The sequence below is a fragment of the Chaetura pelagica genome, unplaced genomic scaffold (assembly GCF_000747805.2).
Source record: "Chaetura pelagica isolate M959 unplaced genomic scaffold, ChaPel_1.0 scaffold360, whole genome shotgun sequence".
Taxonomy (NCBI): domain Eukaryota; kingdom Metazoa; phylum Chordata; class Aves; order Apodiformes; family Apodidae; genus Chaetura; species Chaetura pelagica.
In genome coordinates this window covers 1,704,078-1,716,403 of record NW_009951950.1, presented here as the reverse complement: position 1 = coordinate 1,716,403, position 12,326 = coordinate 1,704,078, and positions in this window count along the sequence as shown.

Sequence of the window (12,326 nt, the reverse complement as noted above, 5' to 3'; positions counted from 1 at the left end):
GGGAAAGAGCTTTTTCCAGGAAATATCTTTGCAGCTAAGTAAAGGAAATAAGAGATGCTTGATGAAGAGAGAGCAGAGCATCAGGCAGTCAGCATCCAGTATATTACTGAAAGATGGCACCCATGAAATAAAGTAGTTGCACTTGAAGTCACATAGAATATGGGAGTCTTCTATGTTAGAAGTAAGTTCCTCATTATCAGAACAGGAAGATTGATTTAATAAGCATGATGAAGAGCACCATAAATCAACTTGAGGTCCTTCCAGTTCCTGCATTAGCTAGTTTGAATCATTGGGGTTTACAATTTGTGTGTGTGTTATGGTTTTATGTATTCATTTATTTGGGTAGAGAGAAAAGATCATGTATCTATTTGCGTGTGTTGGAGCAGCGTCTAGAGCTCAGACCACAACTTCTCCTCATCTGTGTTCCTGTCCAAAGTAATGACTCGGGATGTGACAAGTTCATATGAAGTCATAGGGCTGTCTGAGAACGCTTCACTCCAGACGACACTTAACCTTTCCTATCTTCCCTCTCAGCAGTTACCCTGCTGCCAGAGTGAAATCAAGACACCACCTTTCCAGACTGCCCTGAATAAGCAATAGCACACACTGCAGGCTGTGTCTGTCAGCCGAGGCGTGCACACCTTAGGCATGAACAGGCAAAGCTTCATGCCTCACAGCCCTCAATGGGCAAGTTCACTGGCTGACAGATGTACATGTTGCCATGTGATACTTCATTACAGGAGGTCTTGTTAAAAAAACAAATAAACTTCAAGGTACCAGAAAAAAGGTTTGTTCAAATGCAGCTATTCATGTGGAAATACGTGTCTGCTCAAGAATAAAAGAGGAAGCAATGAGCTGGTTCCACGTCACACATTGTTCTTCACTTTCACCTCCCAAAAAGCAGGAGGAAGAGGCCACCTTCTCCTTCTAAAGTTCACCTTCTGACTTCATTACACAGTGGGGAGGTCTGGGGAACTGCTGTTCAAGTGTTGGCTTTGGTGAAGTGTCCTCCTTCTCTCTTTCCTTGTTTATGATTCCTTCTCTCCCTTCCAGGTTTCAGCTTGTGCTCCCAAGACTCAGGAGAAACCAACACAAGAACTGGCTGTGCAAAGTGTTCAGGGCAGTGACCTCACAAGGGATCCCATGAGGGACCCCACCAGAGTCCCCACCTCACAGCACCAGCCAGTCACTCATCTCACCCTGGCTTCCTCCATGGCACATCCATGGCATCTTATGGTGCTCTCCTAAACCTTTCTTCTTTGATAATGTAAAAATCTGGGAACATCCAAAAAAACTTTTCAAAACCCATCAACAATACAGCAGGAAAAAAGAACAGAAGAAAAAGTCACTGGAAAACAAATGAACCAAAAGGGGAAAAAAAGCACATACATGTTTTAGAATTACTATTTGAGGGATCTGGAAGAAAAAAAAATAATAAAAAAAATTTCTATTAATTGTTTCCTGTTACAAATTTGTAGCAAAGTGTGATCCCAATAAAAGCACTGGCAAGCTGGCATCTCTGTTGTTCTGGTTCATTAATCCATTCTGAGAGGTGACAGCCCATGTCATGATTTCTTGGCAAGGCAAAGAGGCAGTTCTGTGAGTAAATTGTAGCTCCACTGACATCACACGGTACCATGATAATTTACACTGCACTAGGGCCTATTCCACTGTCTGAATTCCCTTGCCCATCACATTACAGTTTGTATCCAGGACAGCTTTATTTATATGGTTAGCATTTTCATCATTTATTATTTACACTGTGACAGAAACTTGAAGTCACAATCAGGATGCCCTTTGCGGAGCGTTAGATACTGTGACAACATATGCAATACTATTCCAAAGAGCTTTCAGTCTTACTCTGCTGCTATCTGACATATTCCTACACCAAGTCCATCCAAATAGATTTTCACCAAGTGCTTAAATGGCTGAGCTCTGGCCAAGAAGGCACCAAGGAATTACTCACAGTGGCAGGCTAGATGAAATGTAAGCATCACCAATTCATCCAATTATTTTTCAGTGGGAGCTGGGGCCAGAAGGGACTTCGTACGTCATTACTCTTGATATTTCAGACATTCTCGTTTGGAGTTTGGTTCTGCAGAAAGAAATAATAGTTTGTTTCATTGACAGCAGAGTGCAAGTAAAAATTAGCACATTTTATGGAACATAAAAAAGTCCATTAGAAAATGATGTTTAGAGAGAGACATTTTTTATTGTGCAACAAAACTCTTCACCATGTTTCAGAATAAAATATTGATGAAAAGCATATGACTGTGCTTACCATACGTTTTTTGTTGAGTCTTCTGTAAGTTTAGAGTGATTATAACAGAATAATATTGGAATGTGATGGAAAAATGTAGGGGGAAAGTAAATGTAGTTTAAACTATATATTCTCTTTAAGCTCTGTTCACTGAAGAAGTTAATAATGGCTTACTGTAAACTGATTTTGGTAGTGTTTTGTACTTCCATGGCTTTAGTTCACTTATTGCTCCTGTAAACTTCAGTCCAAATCCAAACCATAAATATGGACACTCAAGAATTATGGGTTGCTTGAGATCTGTATCAAGGTATTGGTTCTGTATATGAGCCAGGACAAAAATCTGGCTCTGAATGCCCGCAAACACTCGTACTCTACTTGTGGGTCCACATACCCTCAGCTGTGGCTTATCTCCACTGGAAATGCAACTGTTATCCTGGCAACAAGGGGATGACATTCTCTTTTAAACCACTTAGAAAGTAAGAGTTGAATAAGTTTAACTGTTTCATGAATGCATGTAGAATCTGACTGGAAGAGACTCTATGAACAGAGCTACCCATGAATCCAAAATCTCTTTACATTTTTGTTGCAACTTGGGTTAAAATTCTGAGTTATTCAAATTTATGTGAAATTGAGATAAACTTCCAAGATTCCGTCACTTTTAATAGCATGGGATACAGACTTCTCAAACCTGCTGTGAAAGCTGAAACCTGAGCCAATTTTTCATCCACAAGCTGAACTTTCTATTGGGGAAAAAGATATCATTCTCTTCTCTCAGTTCCTATACAGTTTAAGGAAAAGAAGAAGGGGGGGGGAAAGGAATATCCAGGGCAGGTAGAAAAGTTGTTCCTGACCAACATAGTCCTCTCTGATGCTGGCCATTTTGCTTTGATCAGATGCCTTGTTTTATATGTTTACGAGCCTGCCTGCATATGCCAGGTCTGCACGGGACATAGACAGGCTCTTTGCAAGCAGGGCTGGCCTCAGAGGTGACCCAGGAACCTGCCCAGCAAAGCACTTGCCTGCCACCCATCCCGAGGCTGAGCACGGCTGATCTGGCATCTTAACCCATACCAAGACACTGCTGCCAACTACACAGGGTTTTTCTGACTCCCTGTTCCAAAAACAATCTCTCCAGCCCAGATCCCCTCCTGGCCTGCAAATAAGCTCAGGCATACATCTCTGTGCTGTAAATATCTGGTGTATGGTGAAACTGTACAGAAGCAGCTAACTGGAACAGAGCAGAGTTAGCACTGGGAGAAGGTGTTTGAGCTGTTGAATTTAGAGACTACGTGCATGTCATGTCCAAAGGAGCATTACACATTTTGCTTTAATAGTCATGTTGGTGGGTATGAATTTATCACCTGGTCTTTTGGCACCCAACAATGGGTATTTTGAGGAGGGCTTCTTTAGTGGACTTATGTGGAAGACATCTCTATCATCTGGATTGCAAAGGGAAACAAAGCCCTTATGCCACCCACTGACTTCAACAAGAGGCATAAGGGTCTTAAAAAGTCCTGTTTCGTTCCAATACCATAGTTAATAGATGAAGTTTGTGCCCAGACCACATCTTTTCAAGTCCGGGCCAAAAGATGTGAAGCCAGCATTTGAAATTGCTAATGAAAGCTAGTCAGAAGGCTGCAAATTATGGGTGCCTTTGGATATGCAAAATATTTTACAAGAAATTGGTATGAACAGTTCATTGGTATGAACAGTTGAAAATTTTATGTTATCAGACATCTGTCTGATCTGGTGTCAAAAATCCCCAGCAGTAAAGAATCAGTTGAGCTCTTGTTAAGTTCAGCATAGGGTAATGCAAAGTAAGTTCATGTTTGTGAAGAGCAGGCAGCACCTGATCATGTAAAGCAAGAGGGTCCTTCCTAAGACCGGATCATACTTGCAGCTGAGCCTTGCAGGCAGAAGATACTCCTCCTACTGTGTCCTGAGTAAGCAGCACTTCCTCACTCACAAGCCTGAGCACAAACTAAGAAAAAAGCTTTTAAGAGAGGGAGAAAAGGGAGCACAATATCAGCTCATGAAAGCATAGCCACTCTCTGTAGGAACAAATAACAGGCTTCCCTGGACCACCCTTTAGCTGCAGTCTGTTAACTTCACATTTTACATGTGTGGATGCTCAACATATAAATACAACTTCTACACATTTTCCATGTGCATCTTCCCATCTTCTACACATTGGTGCCCAGCAGGCCCTTTGTCACTTTTGTTTACTTCCCCAGTCATCCCAGTGTCTTGCCTGGGGTCTCCATTGCTTAGAAAGAAACTCTTCCATCCCTGAAGATTTTTGGATCCCACTGTAGTCCATTAGTACCTCACTTCTAGTTGTGATGATTTCTCAATTGGCTTGCAGTTTGCTGCAGTTTGCATGTGTGCAGTCTCCATGTTTGGGCTTTCCCTTCATTCACTGAGCAATGGGAACAAAGGACACCTTTCTCCTTGGAGCTCCTTGCACCAAGGCTTCCAGTCTGGGATCCATCTGTGATTTCTTCTTCATTTGGTAGCCAGGTCCTTTGACATCTACAGTACTGTGCTGTCATCAGAGTCCCACAAGGCCAAGCCTGCTTTGATGCATTTTACTTGATACCCAACTTGGAGAGTCCTTGTTGTAGCTTTTAAATTCTCCTGTTCCTCTCTGCATAATTGTCCTAGTGTGCGCCTGGAAAGACCCAATGCACTTGTTATTGATTTTACTTTTCATTTAGGTCATTTCTAAGTAACTGCACTTGCTGAAATTACCAGCATGCTTCTCAGTGTCTGTTTCTAGAACTGGTAACACTTGATGTTTATAGTTACAGCTAGAGAATGGTATGAGAACCAAGGCCACTGCTTGGTTCTGGAAAACATCTTATGCTCCAGAAACAAAAGAGAGGAAAGGGGTCACACTTGCAAACTTCCTGTGAGTAGGAATGGACCAGACAGGTGACCAAAATTGACCAAAGTATTCCATCCTATATGCTTCATACTTGGTATAAGCCTGAGGGATCACGATGGTCAAGTTTTTCTGAACCCATAGAAAACATTCTGGGAAGATTCCATCCATTCGTCTGCCTTTGATCCCAATCCATGTGTTCCTGAATCCCTGTGTTCTTGCATCCAACTCCTTCTTGCTGCTGACTCTAGGATTGAAGTCTGGCACTTTCCCTGGGCCCTGTCTTGCAGCCTCTATGGTGACATGTTTTTGGGAGGGAAGCATGGTAGTGGTTTAGTCTTTATTTGTATATGGCAGCCTGTGGGCCCAGTGAGCATTGCTCTGTTATTTGGTGAATTTTTGTGCTGTCAGGGGGCAGTGAGGGTTGGCTGCTCCCTACACTGGGACAGGGAGCTGGGAGCCCAGGCTCATAACAAGCCATGCATCAGCTCCAGTGCTGTTGGACTCACTGTGCAGTTCCCTGGACAGGCAGAAAAAATAAGCTACCAAAAAGGAAGGAAACTGTAGTGGTTCCCTGACCAAAGGAGCCGGTTCACTGATGGCAGCAGCTGAAGAGCAGAAAGGAAGAGGCAGGACCCTGCAGGCTGGAGTTGAAATGGGTAGGCTGGAGTAGAGGAGGGTGAAGGATGCAAGGCTGTGTTCTTGGAGGTGACAAACCATAATACTGGTTCACCTGCTGTACACGAGCACACACTGAGCACACGGTGTGTTATGCAGCAGGAGAAACCCTGGCTACCAGCTTTATGGAAAAAGAGGCTGCACGTCCTTTCCTGTTTACCACTGCATGACAGCAAGAGATCTCTTGTCTCTGAAGCATCTTTGTGCTGACAGCTAGATAAAAAGCAGTCCAATGCTTGTTCTTTCCCTTTTTACCTACGAATAGGAGCAAAGAGCTCTGTACCTCTCAAGCTCAAAATCACTGGGCTTACGTGAATATGTCAAACTCGACTTCAAGAAAATGCAAGACACGGGAGGTGTTCACAACAGTCAAGAGGGATAGATTATGATATCAAACAGTCTTGGCAGTATTTATTATTCTCCATGCATTTATACATTTCATGTGGTGCAGCCAAATTGCTGTACAACCCAGGAAAAGTAAGTTGGCCTACCTTGGAAAAATCTCATATACTTCAAGGTATTTGTCTAGGCTCACCAAGCTCATTTTTGGTTTTTCTTTAAAATTCTACAAGGACACAGAACTAACCACAGAGCAGCTATTTCAGATGAGGCAATGTAGCATTTGAAAGTTTAATATTGTAATCTTGAACCTGTAACTGCTCACCCTAATATACTTTCATTGGAGCCATTGATATAATCATCTTTGGGAACTGCATATATACTGTGCATGAATCTCATCCTTACTCTTATGTTTTCTATACTATTTTTTTAAAAACGAAAAATAAATAATAATTCTACCTATTTGAGCACAATATAAAACCCAAAGATATAGATAGATAGATAGATAGATAGATAGATAGATAGATATAAAAAACTGCAGCAAAATACCCAAGCAGATGAAAAATACCAACATATAAAGAAATGAGAGAATGTTTTCAATTTACTACTTTTAAAATAAAACTATACTGGCGTAAGAGTACAGGTAGAGGTTTAACACTCTTCTGGATAGGTTTTATGCTTTTTGATACATGACTGATAAAACATTCATTTCAAGAGAAGGAAATAAAAACGATTTTATTTTTCTTCCTAGCACTGTCTCTTTATTCTAGCTAAAGCACATCATGATGAAGAGTAAATGACTTTGTCTGATTACTTGGCCAAGTTTGCAGAGAAACCTGGATCCTGCCCCTGCAGGGTGAGTTTTGGACCTGCTAAGGTCAAACCCCCAGCAGATGCAGAGAGCTGAAGATTAGTTATATGCAGTCACTGCCCCATGCCACCTTTCCAGAACAGCAGGTAACTACAGAGATATGACACACCTACAGTCCTGGTTTCATCCCTATGATTTTCTTTGCAGCTTACCTAAGGAACTGTCTCTTGCCCTGCCTTGTATCCCCTCCAATTTTTCCTTTCTCCCAAGCCCTGATGAAGCTCAATGTTTCTGTGCAGAGCATGCTCACATTGTTTCCCCCCATAGCACACTCAGTGCAGCACAATTAGTTTCCTTGATTCAGTTCAGGAAGAGCACCAAGCGAGAGACTTGAAGAGCTCCATATGTTTAGCCTGTCAAAGAGAAGACTGAATGCTGTTTTATTATAAGTACCTTATGTACTTTAATCGAGCAGAAGCCAAACGTGAATCAATATCTGGGAGCTATATCTGGAAAAATTCAAATGAGAAATCAGTCACCATGTTTTAAGATAATGATTAATTATTTGCACAAACTACCACATGAAGAGGCAGATCCTTTATCTCAAGCCCAGGTGTCTTTCTGGAATACATGCTTTAGGCAAATACAAGATGTTGAACCCAGGTTATGAGTAAGTAGGTGAAATTTTCTGGAAATCAGGCTACTAGTTTGTTTGGCCTTGAAGTGCAGATATCTACTAATCACCTGGTTTGAAAATGTATTTAACTCTAATACAAAGCATTCAAAGCAGAAAAATATGGCAAAAGATTAAAAAATAAATCTGTGGTTTATACCATTCAAAGCTGATAAGCCACAAGATTATAATATTCCCTTCACCATGGAAACCCAAATACAGTGAAGAAATCAAAATGTTGGTTAGTGTATTAGAAGACAAAATGGGACATGAGGGCTGTGAAGAGAGTTTTTAAAAATGAAAATAAAAAAAGTTAGATGAGTTCTGGGTGACTTTGTTACAGATGGAACGTGTAAAGACTCAAGGACTCAGTTTGTAAAACACATCCTGTAGTTGCAATGGAAGGAAGGCAGCACAAGACACATTTCTTTGTAAAAAGACTGGTAAACCCCAAAGACCATACTCAGAAAACCAAGCATGCAAGCAGCGAGTTGAGGAGACGGGTTTAAGGTAGCATGGCAAGATGGAAAATGATCCAAAAAGTTTGGATCCAAAAAGTTTTACTATCCAAAAAGTTTGTTCAGAAGTAATTAGATTAAAAATATGCCATTCCACAAATCTGAACTGATTTTAAGACCATTCACGTCTCCTGTGACAGTGGAAGGACAACAGTGTGAAGCTGTTGGTGACCATTTGCCAATTTAGGAATGTTTTCTGTTGCTAAGACACAGATGTGATTTTCCTGATTGCCTGAACCTGGCTATCAGTGAGTATTCTATTGGAAATAAATGCGTAAAGTGACTATTTCACTGTGGATACAGAAATCAATGTCACAGACATGAGGATTCCTGTGTGATGTACTCTAGGTGACCCTGCTCTGGCAGGGGGGTTGGACTAGATGATCTCTCGAGGTCCCTTCCAGCCCCTAAGATTCTATGATTCTATGATTCTATGATCAACATACAGAGAAGGACAGCTATAAATTCAGACCCACTGCTTTGGTATTTAGAACACACTGGTCCCAGCTCCTGCTCCAATCCCTTTTCCCAAGAGCCCTTAAGCAGATTTTTGACTGGTAAAAAGACCTATGTGAATTCAGTTCTCTACTGTGCAAGCATCTGCATATAAGAAAATTACTTGGATTCCCTTTACTGTTGACTGTGAGGCAGACACTGTAGCATGTCTCCCCTTACTTACATGCCTGAAAAATGTCAGACAAGTTGTGCCCAAGAAGTGTCTCTGTGGTTCTGCTGACCCTAGAATCCAGATGAAACATACAAAGCCATGCAGGATGGATCCTGCACTTAGCCTTTGTACTTCAATTCCTTAGATGGATAGCACTATTTCTATATCTCATAGAAATATCACTAGGATAAGTCCAATAACAACTGTGGGAATGTTGCTGAGCTATGGCCTGGTGAAGCAGAGTGCTGCAGGCATCATGACAGGAAGGAAAATAGAATCAGCTGGTCTCAGAAAGAGATGGATCATTACCCTCTCATTACCCTATATGCTTGAAGTCTTCTGGCCTATAAATTATGAACTTGTACAGTCTCATTTCTCTCCGTAACTCCAGGCTTCTGAAGAAAGCTGATGACAGCTTGTCTCCAATAATCCTCAATTCCTAGCACATTTTTTGCTTTCCCTCACTGAATATTTTTGCTCTTTGCCCACATTATCTTCATCCTCTTGGATACTGTTTCTTCTCTCTTGGGAGTAAACCAGGAATAAGTCGGAGTAAGGGCTGAAGCCTCTTTCTCTCTCAGCACCTTCTGGGAGGGTGGAACTGCAGCATGTCACTGAGAGATAACAGAGATAACTAAGTACCTTCTGCTTTGCCTTCTTTTATTTCTGAGACAAAGAAGCTTTTTTTTTTTCTGCTTTTTTTTTTTTTTTTTTTTTTTTTTCTCAAAGCAACCACACCAGTTAGCCCATATTGGATACCTCGAGGGTTGTTTCTTTTGGAAAAAGAAGCTGGTGCACTGGAGCTGGGTGTTTTGTGCAAGACTGATTATTGAAAAAGGATGTCAGGAGCCCTATTTCCCTGAACTCAGCATGGGTGGACAATAGGACGCAGTTTCTATTTCAAGACTCTTTTCAGCCAACACAGTCCATAACACAAGTCCTTTCTTCCCTTGGTCTCTTCACAGCTTTATCTTAACAGAAGATGACAAGTAATTTTTTGGTGTGTCCTCATTTTCCATCTCTCTATTTCTTTTGCTGCAGATAGGACAGACGCTCAGCTGGTATTAATTCAGTCCCTAGGTCTTTTTGTTCTCTGTGTTCTCATTCAGGCTACCATTTAGATGGGTTTCTCCCATCAAGAACAAAGAGGGCATTAATTTGTCCACTGTTTCACTGACTAGAAGGTATTATGCTCACCAAATTCAAAGCAGAGATGTGACTGCATATGGATCAAAGACAAGATATGCTGAGGGCCATTCACTCATCAAGATAACAGCACCTCAGCTGTTCCTTCCTCAGCCTTTCTGGCACATTCAGTGACAAAACACTGAGAACAAGTTTGTTTCCTAATACAGATGAGTTCCATGCCCAAAAAACTTAATTTTATGAAAAGTGTACCATAGCATTTTATGTCCACTTGAGAAGCAGCTCTCTAAGAGTGCAACTTCAAAAAAGGAAAATAGTTCCCCCAAACATTAAAGGGTATTTCTATGAAAATGCTGAAGTACTTATGTAGTTCTTTCCTACCAAAAAGATTACTATACTTTGTTGTTAAATTGCTTGTTCTTGTGCGATATGGCTTATACTTGATTTCAAGCTAAACCACATCCTGGGACACCGTTCTGGAAGGCTATGCATAATGGACAGGCAGACAGTGAATAGACCCTCAGCAACTCGTAAAACAATATAGACTCAGTACACAAGGAAGCATATGCAAAGGCTTCAGTTCAGCTCCCCTCTGAGCAGAAATCACTGTTTTGTTTACTACTTATTTTCCACGTTGTCTTGCAAGTCAGTTGTTTCCTGTCAATCTGAGCCTCCACATTTTGAAGAGCCTCCTAAATCAGACCTGTGGTAGAGTAGCATATAAAACTGAACTGTCCAAATACAATTTTAAAAAATCAGGTCAGAGAAATCCTGTCTATGAAGAGGGTCAAACAACAGAAAGAATAGAATATAAAGGGGGAGGGAAAGTAAAAAAAAAAAAAGAATGTCTTTCCTGTTCTAATTTAGCCTGAATAAGAAATTAGGGTGGGCAGGAGGGAGGGAAGAGGAAGACAAAACTAGAACAAAACTATTTCAGGTTTCTTTATGACTGACAATCTTTATTATTTACATATAAAACCAGACTGGACAAAGCACTAAAAATACGCTGTATCTCATTGGGAACAATCTGATACCAGCAGGGAAATGTAGCAGTTGATATAAGTGGCCTTTTCCTATCATTAGCCTCTGTGATTCCATACCCGTTTCATCCACAGCATGTCTGCTTCTTACAAGTCGCTGTAATAATAGAACCAGAAATACAATACTCTGCAGTGCTTGTTCTCTACACTACTGAGGAACTGGCACTTTTTAATGCTTGTCATATTGGTATAGACATTGATGACAAATGCCCTGATGTTCTTCTCTATTACACCTGGTTTATACCAGCATAATTCCAGTGAAAAAACTGTACCACTATAATATCTCATGCAGGTTTTGGGGTGATTTCTTCAAACAAAAGCAGATGACACACAGTGCTACAAAACTCCTGGAGAAGATGAGCACTGTTATCTGCCATTCATATACACACAACTTACTTATCAGCCATTAACCAACTGCTTCGACTTTCCTACTTTCTCCCAGTTCTCCAGGGGTCGAGTTATCTGTTTTGATTTTACTGAAGATGTTTTGTTAGTCTTGCAACAGAAACTATTTTTACAGGGCAAATTCCACCAACCTGGTAACGATAGGAAATCTTCATTACCAGAAGTATGAGTCCTATGAAGAGTTTCAGTTAACACCAGATTAGTCCCTACAGCACTTTCTGGGAAACTAGGGGGCTATACAAGACACCTGTTGTAGGTTTTGAACCCTACCCAGAGCTCAAATATAATATGTTCTTTCCCTTTAGAGGTCATCACTTAGCAGAAGACTCCAGCTTGTTTAAGCACATGGGTACCCTAACTGAAATCAAAGTACTCAGGAACTTTGCTCAGTCAGGTTTTTTGTTTCAAGGTCTTCCTACTGAGGTTATTTGAAGATCACCTGTGATGTGGCATTCTGGTTTCTCTGTGTTACTCAAGAACTGACCTGGCATGGCATGAAGGTCTGTGTCAGGCAAGAATTATCTAGGTTGACATTTCTCTCCACACATTCAGCTTCTCGTTGCAGACTTGTGGCTGTGTTGTTTAGTATGGCCAGTCCTCAGGGAGAGGGAGACCTTTGGGTTTGATTGACCCACATTTCTTATTACAGATGCTCCTGCAGTATGTTATGAAGTCTGAAGGTCAGTTAAAATAAAAAATTATAGTCTCAGAAAAATTTGTAAATCCAAACCAGCATCATTTCAAGTCAAATTAGAGATGCTTTGTACATACAGAATGCCCAAGAGTTTATTTAGCCCCTTCCCTCCACTGAGAATGGGTAACTGTTATGTCAGAGTTGGAGTAGGTTGGTCTTGACACACTAATCATGAACTCACTTCAGTTGTTTCTGACCCAGTTGTATTCAT